Raw genomic sequence first — 10,136 nt, 5'->3', positions numbered from 1 at the left:
ATCTGACCTTCCAACAATTACTTGTTAACTAGTAAGACAGGGTCACGTGTCATAAACAAGGATGGAGCTCAGTGTCGCGAGGCACCGTGTATGATCTATGAGCATCCCAGGCCCTGATCTGAGATCCCAGAGCTGATTAACATCCATCCACAGAAATCCGATCACAAGTGGGAACATTAAGTTTTTACCAAGTCTGACTGCACAGATGTGTCCATTGTGTTTTTTTGTGTACGTGAGTGTCTGTGCAAAGAGGACTTCAGACTACACACATTCAATAATTATGAGAAACTTTATATGTAACTTTGACACAGAAAGATCTGGCAGTTGCAGTTTGTGTCCAGTACAGATTGGCACGAATAGAGCTAATAGTAAATCAAAGCACAACCACAAATATTTTAACTATTAAAAAAGAAGAAATCATCAGTGTTATTATAGTGTGGGGTTAAAAATAAATCACATTATGGGTGCTAAGCAGTGTCAAAAAATTGTGAAACTGCAGCAGGTCAGAGGTGTCAGCTGAGGAGGCATCTAATCCAACCTGAGGGGAAAATTGCATTCAAGCAGCTCACATATGTTTTCTGAGCCCTCTTCATAGGGCTGTTCTGCTTCAGACTCAAGGCCAACTTCAAAAACACATACAGAGGTATGTCAGAATTTACTGATCCAGAACTCCAAATATTCATACCCTGATGTTTTTCTGCTACTTTGCAAAAAAGTAGAGAAAAGGTCTGCCCTGTGCCACAGACCTAACTAACTGGATTCCGTGCAGCACAAAGGGAATTTATCATTAAAGAAGCACAATCAATATCTCTCACCCCCTGCATGGCAAAGTAAGGCTCGATAGTGAAGCCCAGTGCTGAGCAGCGAAAGGGGAATGTGGGGTACCAGAGGAGCTAATTAGAGAGTGAATGCCGGCTAGCTTGTTAGCCCACATCCAGCTGTGGGAATGGTGCTAATGAGACGTGCTGTACCAATATAGACAGGTTGTTATTGCAACACAGAAGATCACTGCTCTTGCTTATCTCGTATGCTTGTATAATCATTCAGATTATACATAATTGATGCTTTTATTCCCTGCTGGAGCTTCACATTGGCAAGCAAAGGCATCTCTGCCAGCTACATGGATACAACACATAAGATCATGTCTGACACCATGTAGGCACTTCAGATATTCTTGCTCCAAACATCGCTGAGGCATGCACAACGTTCCTCTGAGCCTTTTAGTTGGTTTTAACATTAGCTTTTGATATTGTACAGGCATCAGGACAACATTATCTCTAAAGTGGATCAAACAAGGACAGGAAGTGCCAAATATTTAGGCAATGAGTAGATAATTAGATCACATATACTGCAAGCATGGTTGAAACTAAACTTCCACAAGATGGACAGTCGTGCCTCTGAGTAACTCTTTGAAAGGTCCCTCTTTTGCTGATTAATCTAGTAATTACAAATTAACTGTGGTAATGGCTTGCATTTAGGCAGATTGCAGGGCAGTGTTTTATCTTCATTAGAAAGAAGAGGGCTGTAACCACCGAGGCACATTCTGACCCCTCTCTCCTGGGACACATCACTTGGTAGCAGGTCAGGCTTCATATCAGACTAAAAGTAATTCCTTTCACCCCTCCTTCTTGGAGGACCTTCCTCTTACATGTTCATTTAGGGGAGGTTAAACTGAGGTTTTTCCTGAACTTCCATTCATTAAAAATTGTTGTAAAACAACATTAGCAACCCAAATCAGCCTAATCATCTGTGAGGTTTAAGTGCATATCAAGTACTTAAAGCTCAACGAGGAACTCTATAATGAGAAACCATTGCAGGGGGCACTGTAAAGCTTATTACTCCCTCCACTTAAGTGCCTCCATCTCTGAGCTTCAGTGCAGGGTTTATTACAGCCAATTCCGAAGCCAAACTTAATGCGTGCCTCCTATGGTTTGCTTGTAGACTTCCTCTAAAAGCAAACAAATTGGAATTTGCTGTGTCACCATCTCTGGGATTTAATTCAGAGGAAAATATCTGCTGATCTGTCAGTGTTGCTACGCTGTCATGCACCTCTCTCAGTTTCATAGGCTCCACACGGGGACAAATATTTACAAACATACAGTACATGCAAGAACAACTGCTGTGTTCTGGGCACAGCGGCTTGGTGGATCAGAGGAGATGAAGCACATCATGAACTCATGGGAACATACATGGTCTCAGGTTCCAGCCGCTCATCAGGAGGCTTCGAATGCTGCAAACAACCGGTCCCAGATGTGTGCCATGATGCAATGCAGATAAATGAAAAACTCAGGGGATATCTTAGATAGTTTAGCATAAGGAATAGATAAGAGGTAGGAGGCAAGAGGGTTAGGGATTATCAAAGAATCAGAGAGTAATATACGCAGATCAGCAGATGGGACTCGTGAAACATCTGTGGAAACAAAGGCATGTTGTGTGTGGTAACTTAATAATAACAACAATAATTTTTAAAAGAAAATGACAAAGTAGTAGTTTTAAATCCAAAACATGAAACAGGTTTGCTGTATAAAAAATATCACCTATATACTATGTCATAGGGGCTCCTTAGATATTGATATTCTGATTCAACTTTAAACTAATATCATAGTCGATGACTATATATGTCAATATATGCACAAAACAGATATCAAACTGCAGAATGTCGTGTTTTCTCCAGAAATTGCTGACATAAAAACACTGAGACACTGAATGAAATGTCTCCAGACGTCATTCTTCTCGCTGTGTGTTCTACACGCTGTGTAAATTAAATGACAGCAAATACCCCACAGAATCCTCAACAGGTGCATGAACACACCACTAAAGGCCTTTTCATGCTGCACCCTGGGAGCCCGACTCGATCTATGGCCACTTCCATGAGGACAGGGAGGCCAGTCAAATGAGTGGACATATGGGACATATGGGGTTGCCACATGATGAGACACCTGCTACAAGGGAAGCGGCGTTATGTCCTCTCTTCCCATTCCAATAAACTGTCCTAATAAATCACTCCTTAGACTAAGTTTATCACTTTTAAGTTGAGTACATTCACTGTACCCCCATGAAGGTTAAAGTTGCAAAATGGTGTCAGATACTCAATTGTTTTACCTTTTGTCAGATACAAGATGAATGTTAAAATGTCCTGTTTTTGATTTAGCAGGTGCCTCAGATGTAGCATTACATTCTGTCATAATGTTATATATTGTGAGCACTAATGCTAATATTTAGCCCACTCCCATGAATCTTATGTCGTCTTGGATTTGGTGATAAGTATGCAACGCTCACATGGAAACATGGACACACTGAGATGCTGCTAAATGCCGGATATATAGATAGTGAATGAGTATGACGTTACCATGCTTCACTTTTGGTTACAGCTGACTCATTCACCATGAGAAGGCTTGATTCAACAGTGGACCCGGGGCAGATTCATAGAGGCTCTAAGATGTGGATTTGTCAAGCTCACTAATGCATTGCTCACAACACAAACACACGTCATGTGCATCGTGTCGAAATACATCGGATACAGGAAAGAGATGAGCAACAAAAGCTATGGCATAAATCACCATGTTTGCTATGTTACACTTAACAGGAACTGATTAAATATTTGAGTGGTTAAATGTGTGGTTATGAGTAATAAGTTGATATGTACTCTTTGTGACACATACCTTCATTTGACAATGCCCCATAAAAAACCTCCCTATAACCTGATGTTTAACATTCTTTCCCACGCTGGAGTGAGCTGGTGTGAGCTGGTGTGAGCTGGGGCCCCTGGAACCAAAGGCTTATAAAAAAAAAAAAACGGATCCCAGCAGCACAGACAGGGCACCAAACCATTCTTACCACCCTTCTGCACATACCCAGCATAAATAACGTCGATGTAAGTGAGCTACCTTACCCCCACAGCTGCCATGTTTTTTTATGAGTCATGGTATGACACTGTGCCCCATACAATCAGTAATGAGCCCTCCCTTCCACTGCTATCTTACTGGATCAGGTAAGGGAGGGGACACGTTGTCTCGATTGGTTATGTGTCTTAGTATTGGGTTACCCCACTTTAAAGTGATAGATGGCAATTAAGGTGTGCTGTGGTGCAGGCTGCATGTATGGTGTTGTCTACTGCTGATTATAGCAGCAAACTATTTATAGCAGTATATATATAAACAACTTAAAATTAGGAAAGTGGGATGACAACTTATGCCACTTCTACATTGACAGATTCATAGTTTTTAGCAACAGTAACAAATGGGGTACTGCCGTATACTTTCTGATATATCCATCAGTGTTTAATAGTACACATTAAAACACAGTCGGTCACACTATACAGACTTTTAAAGCAGGAATTGAAGCAGCACAGTATGTAAAAAAAATTAACTGCCATACATCGCTCATCTTGTTAGCAGATACTGAGGGGAAATGTATATGTCTCCTGTAAGGAAGGAGGGAAATTGTTTGAACAGACCAGTTAGCCAACACACACAGCAGGAATAGAGCCTCGGTTCTGGAAGCGCCACTTTCCCTTGTTTCTAATAAAGTCACACAGGCAGAGTTAATGCCCTCCAACATGTGGTGTAGCATTACCGTGAACTCCATGAAACCATCCGGGCTGTGCATAAACCAATGTCATATGTTTACTGAGCAGTGGGCTGAGACATCTTAAAAACCATTCATGACTCAAGACACAGGAGAGCTTTTAAATGTGGATGTGAAGAGGCACCGAGAGACAGTTCACGTTGGTTTGAGGAGTTATTGTGTGGCTTTGTCAATCAGAGGTGAGTCAACAGTGAAAGGGGCTCAATAAGGTGAAAGTCTAACCTCAAAGTTAACGTTTTTGAGACGCAATATCGGTAAGCATTTGTAGACACAGTGTTCATCACTTTTATGAGGGTCAAGTGGCCATGGCGGTGCAGAAGAGACACAGCAGGAAGTGGCTAATGACTCTCTGTTTACACAGAGATACACACAGCAAGACTATGACTCATTGCACCATCCACGATATTGCACCAAACAGAAACAATTTATAGTAAATTATTTAACCTGACTCACTATGTTACTCATGCACTATGCTGATACCAGTGGTGTGAGGTTACGTTAAAGACAGAATTTTTTAAAGACAATAAATCTCCCCTAATTACCGGGAAGGTCCTGTCTCATGATTATCTGCCTTTAGTTCTCCAGTATTTTGCTGAACTCTTGACCTTCCTGGATGAATAAGAACTGGGATTATTAGTAAAGCGATGAAGAATTTGAGAAGATTAACTGCAGATACATGCTACTGCTAATGCTAAACATTTAGGGTATTTTGTAGAGCTATTATCTACATACATCTGAATAAAATCCCAGGTAAACAGTGGTTAGAGTGGTCTTCATAGTTTAAGTTAGGACTTCACTGTCAAAAAGCTTTATTTTCTCAGGCTACATTCACGCCAGCAATGTGGTGAACATTCTTGTCAGAGTGTGCTCAGTTTGAATGATTTACAGTTTGAGATTAAGTGCATAAATGTGCATTCAGTAGTAAGAACACTTGTAATGTTATATTGCAGCCGAAAACCAAATCCAAAAAAGCCAAAAGGGTCAATGGTTTGAGAAAATACCCAAGTGTGCCAAAGACGTTTTGATGGACAGCAGACTTGCTCCTGTCGTCCAGTTCACCTGAAAGCACCACAGTGTCAGCTGTATGCACTTCTAAATGAGCAACGATTGGGGAGGTGTCATTCTGATTGACAATGTAAAGGGAGGATACCTTTGGCTCTTTCTTTTCCTCCAGGGTGAAGTAACGCTCCCATCGTGCCTCGTCTCTGAGCGTTGTTCGGTGATGCCCTGAGAAAGGTCAAGCCAGCGCTCGTACAGAAACGTCTGCACTAATTCTGCACATACCGAGCTCTGTTATTCAAGCACTGGATCAACACGCTTTCTTATGGGACCCATCATGAATGAAGCCACGGCCTCTTTCCATTCCTTATCTGCAAGATGACAGGGTGTGTAGTGGAGCGTGAAGGAAGTGTACCGAAGCAGGAGGACTTAAGGATCTTTTGCAACATAAATGCACGCCATCGCAGAGCAAGTCTGACACACAAGGTCTTTACGCTATTCTCCCTCACTTTATTTCTCTAAGGCTCAAGGATTTCCTTCCATGCTGTCACCGAGCAGTATCAGTTGCAGGTGAACCAACCAGAATGTCCTTCCATGGGACTCAAACTACTCCACTGGACTGTCACTTCCTGTAATGAGAGATTTGTTGTGAATTTCGTCATTGTCAGCAACGGCTCATTTAGCCCTATGCCAGATAATGACCTTCTCTCTGAGTCTGTTCCGTGTGAAGTGAGTGGAGCGGCAGAAGGAGAGCAGAAAAGTGAAGATGAATAAACTTGTTTGTTCTGTGAGTATTGCAACACACAATGCATGTCTCTGTGTGCTACCTCAGGGACTGTGGAGAGGTCAGCACACTGACAGACACACAACTGTGGCTGCTGTTGATGAGCACTGCTGATGAGTCTGAGGGATGGAGATAATACTTGACCTCAGAAGGGCAGACGAGTAGCAGAGGAGGTAGCAGAGGCAGACCATGACAAATTCTGTAACTAAACATTGTGAAGAGAACATAGTGTATTATGTATGGACTAAAGTATACCTCATGCACGTGTGAATAGCTTTTTACTTTAAATGATTTCAATTAAAATCAAGGGTGCCAAATGAGATTATAGCTGCTGTCAGACATGCTCTGTACTCTGCAGATTCTCCACAGATTGTCTGAAGATTGTCCAGAGGGGATGAAAGTGTAAACACAAGAAAAGTCTGCGAAAATACTCTGGAGATACTTTCTGCCATCGCTCTTGTCAGACCTCCGCATAACGTCCAAGTGAGCTCATATGAGAAAGAAGCAGGAGAAACTCTGGATTATCTGCCGCAAGAAAATGGATGCCACTCCCTCGCCTAGATCCTCTGGAGAGTCTATGAATCACACCGCATCAAACTCCCGAGAAAGTCTGGACCAAATTCTGCAGAAATCATCAAGAATTTCTTTGCATCAAGGAACAATGTAGAACCAATAATTATCAAAAAATTAACCACCAGAAACAGACCACTTGTGTGGAATTGGGCACTTCTTCTTCAGATTATGGAAGGAATCTGGCTTCCAACATACACATTTCTCTCATCGACAGTTTACAGACAGGCAATTTAAGCAAACATTCAAGCATCAAACAGCAGACAGAAAAGGTTCAAGGTTAAACATGGTGGAGCACTTAGCAGCTAAACAGATTTTTCCCCTAGGATTTAATTAAGTGCAAAAAGGAGCTAGAATGAGGGGGGGAAAGAGTAGCCATTTATCTCTCATAGTCAGTGTAAACAATGAACCAAATAGCTCTGGAAGATGGGCTACAACACCTTTCATCCCTATGTCCACCATCCACCATCCCCTCCATGTTAAAACCTTAGATTTGTTTCTTTTTAAGGAAGACTTGTGATGATCCAGCGAGAGGCCCATTGCTGCCATCCAGCTTCACCCAATTAAAACAACTCAAACCAGAGGCTAACCTCCACAATCCATCTATTGTACAGGACCTTCAACCTGTCAAGACCTACTTTGTTTTCGGTGTCCACACTACTTCTTCTCGAGCCACATTCCCACAGCTCAACACAAAAACCCCTGCCTTCTGCGGTCAGAGCTGCAGTAGAAAAACAAAAACCCCTTTGCCAGGTTCACATGAGAACAGTGAGATCCTCATGTGATATTGATAAAAGGCTCCGCCCAGACGGCTTATAGATTTTTTTTCAGGCTCCTTTGAAAAATATCAGAATCTCTCTTTTCTTTTTTTTGTTCAGAGATACATCAGGAACTGAGATGAAAACCTGCTCTCTGGGGATCACTGTTGAGATCAGAGGTATGTGTGCTCTTTCCTTGCAAACGAGGATGCACCCACATGGTGAGTATGAGTCTTCCCAGTGTAAGCAAAAACTGCATGAAATGATCAAACACAGCTGCAAACTCTGACTTGAGTAAGCTGTCCACTTGTCCAAATTCTAAAAGCTGAAAGAACGGCAGTATTTGTACTATCGTCCCATTATGACGACAAAGCTTCCTCTGCACGGAGAGAGGAAGGTTTTGAACGTTGCTCAGCATGACATAGTAATTAAGTAGCCTCCCCCTTGATTGTTTTTTTTTCCCTTTATTGCTCATTTCCTCTCTTCTTTTTCTTTAACCACACTCTGGTACAATTTAACCCGAAATTCTGTCATAGTCTTTCCACAAAACCTCATGATGACAGAACATTTCTGGTGACAGAACACAGTTATATAGACCACAGGTAGTCCATACTTAACAATTAAGAGTTTACCACTACATTTTCATTGAGGAATCTTGGATGGTTCACTACTATGCTATGAAGAGTGTTGATGCTGGTGAGGCCTGGTCTCTAACCTCGACCACAGGATCATAGGCAGTGTCAAAACAGACTATAATTACATACACTTGTGTGCACAAAAGCCTGAAGTTTACTGTGTACAATTATTTTACAGAAGAAATATTTTAAACCATACATGTATGAACAGTAGGACAAGTCATATGAAGTCAAATCAGTCATGTAACAATAGCAAGAATAAATAAAGTTGACTGAGTAAATATCAACAAAGTTGGTGGTTTCAAAGAAAGTACAGTTCCGCGGTTCACAGCTATGAGGAAGTGATCTGGGCAACCATGTTTCCGCTCACTGTCCCCATTTCCTTCTCTTCAAAAGCAATATAAATATATGCAATAAATGCCAGTCAGTCTGTCTCATGAGGGACAAACACGACGGATGTGACTGTGTCAGTCTTTTAACCTTAGTGTCCACACTAAGTGCTCGTCCCCACAGAGTCATCCACGTACCTCACCAAATTCATCCCAGAATCCACATCTGGAAGCCACATGTGTTCAAGGTCTAAGAGTAGACTGGAGACGGGGCCCTAAACAGCTCAAGGGTACGTTTTATGCAAGGCTGGGATTGCTGGATTAACTTGGCTGCTTGTTGGTCATTTTTAATTACCAGCCGTGCCTGCTGATGTAATCTCCTTCTCCTTTTTTCCTCTTTAGGGCTAAGTCACTTGGGCTGAACAGGGAGGTGTAGTGGGCTGGGGTATAGCAGGGGGTACATACATCTGCCCTGATCCTATTGAGCTCTGCTTTTACAAAACAGAGGTCTGCAGTTTTTAAAGCCAACACTTTTTCACGGCTGTCAGACCTTACATCCATCCACGGTGATACGATCATGGACAGATTGCCAGGTCTGAAGACTCCCAAATCCATCCTGAATGTGTCCTCCTCAGACCCAATCACAGAATCCTCATGCAGAGGTGGTTTGAGGACACGTGTGGCCACATTCCAAAGCATTCATGAACGTAAATTATCTGTAGGACAGATAAGAGAGACCATGTCCTCTGCTAACATAACACTAATTAGCTCTTACATGTTGATTTATTTGTGACCACTGCCACAATATTAAAAACAGTTAAATGGTTTAAAACCTATTTCGTGTTATATGAGTGTGAGTATTGCTCTCTCACAATCTTGTTTTTAAATCTTAGTAAGGAGCACCTTAACCTATAAACTTAACCATCACAAATAAGTGCCTAACCTTAACCATTACCCTAACCCTAACCTAAACCCAGATCTAACCCTAAAACCAGGTCTTAACCCTTAAAAAATGCCCTCCAAAGGTTGTGGGGTACAGACAAAATGCCCCCATGAGGTCAAAATGTTCTCACAAAGTCAGTTTGTATTTAAATGAAGGGCTGGGACGCCCAGATTTGATCATATGGAGACGCATCCAGGATGCATTTTAATGCCAGGTGTGAAATTTCCTATCAATAGGTGAACAGATCAATAAGGACAGATGTTATATATATACACCAGGACTGAAAGTTTTTTCTACATTATTTCTTCCAAAAAAGTATCAGTAATTTGGGATGATTTTTGTTCCCATGTTCTCTTGATCTTATTTGGAAAAATAGGACTCACAGATGAATAAGTACACTTACTCAGTGTTTGTAAATCGATCTTCTCAATGATTCCAAAGTGAGATGACATGACACTAGTTTCATGCACAAACTTTCCTATTACACAACAGCGTTCTCACTGTCGACTCTGCCCATGCGTGCTGACATTT

This window comes from Solea solea, chromosome 6 (genome assembly GCF_958295425.1).
Source record: "Solea solea chromosome 6, fSolSol10.1, whole genome shotgun sequence".
NCBI lineage: Eukaryota > Metazoa > Chordata > Actinopteri > Pleuronectiformes > Soleidae > Solea > Solea solea.
Note: the sequence above shows the minus strand (reverse complement) of the source record.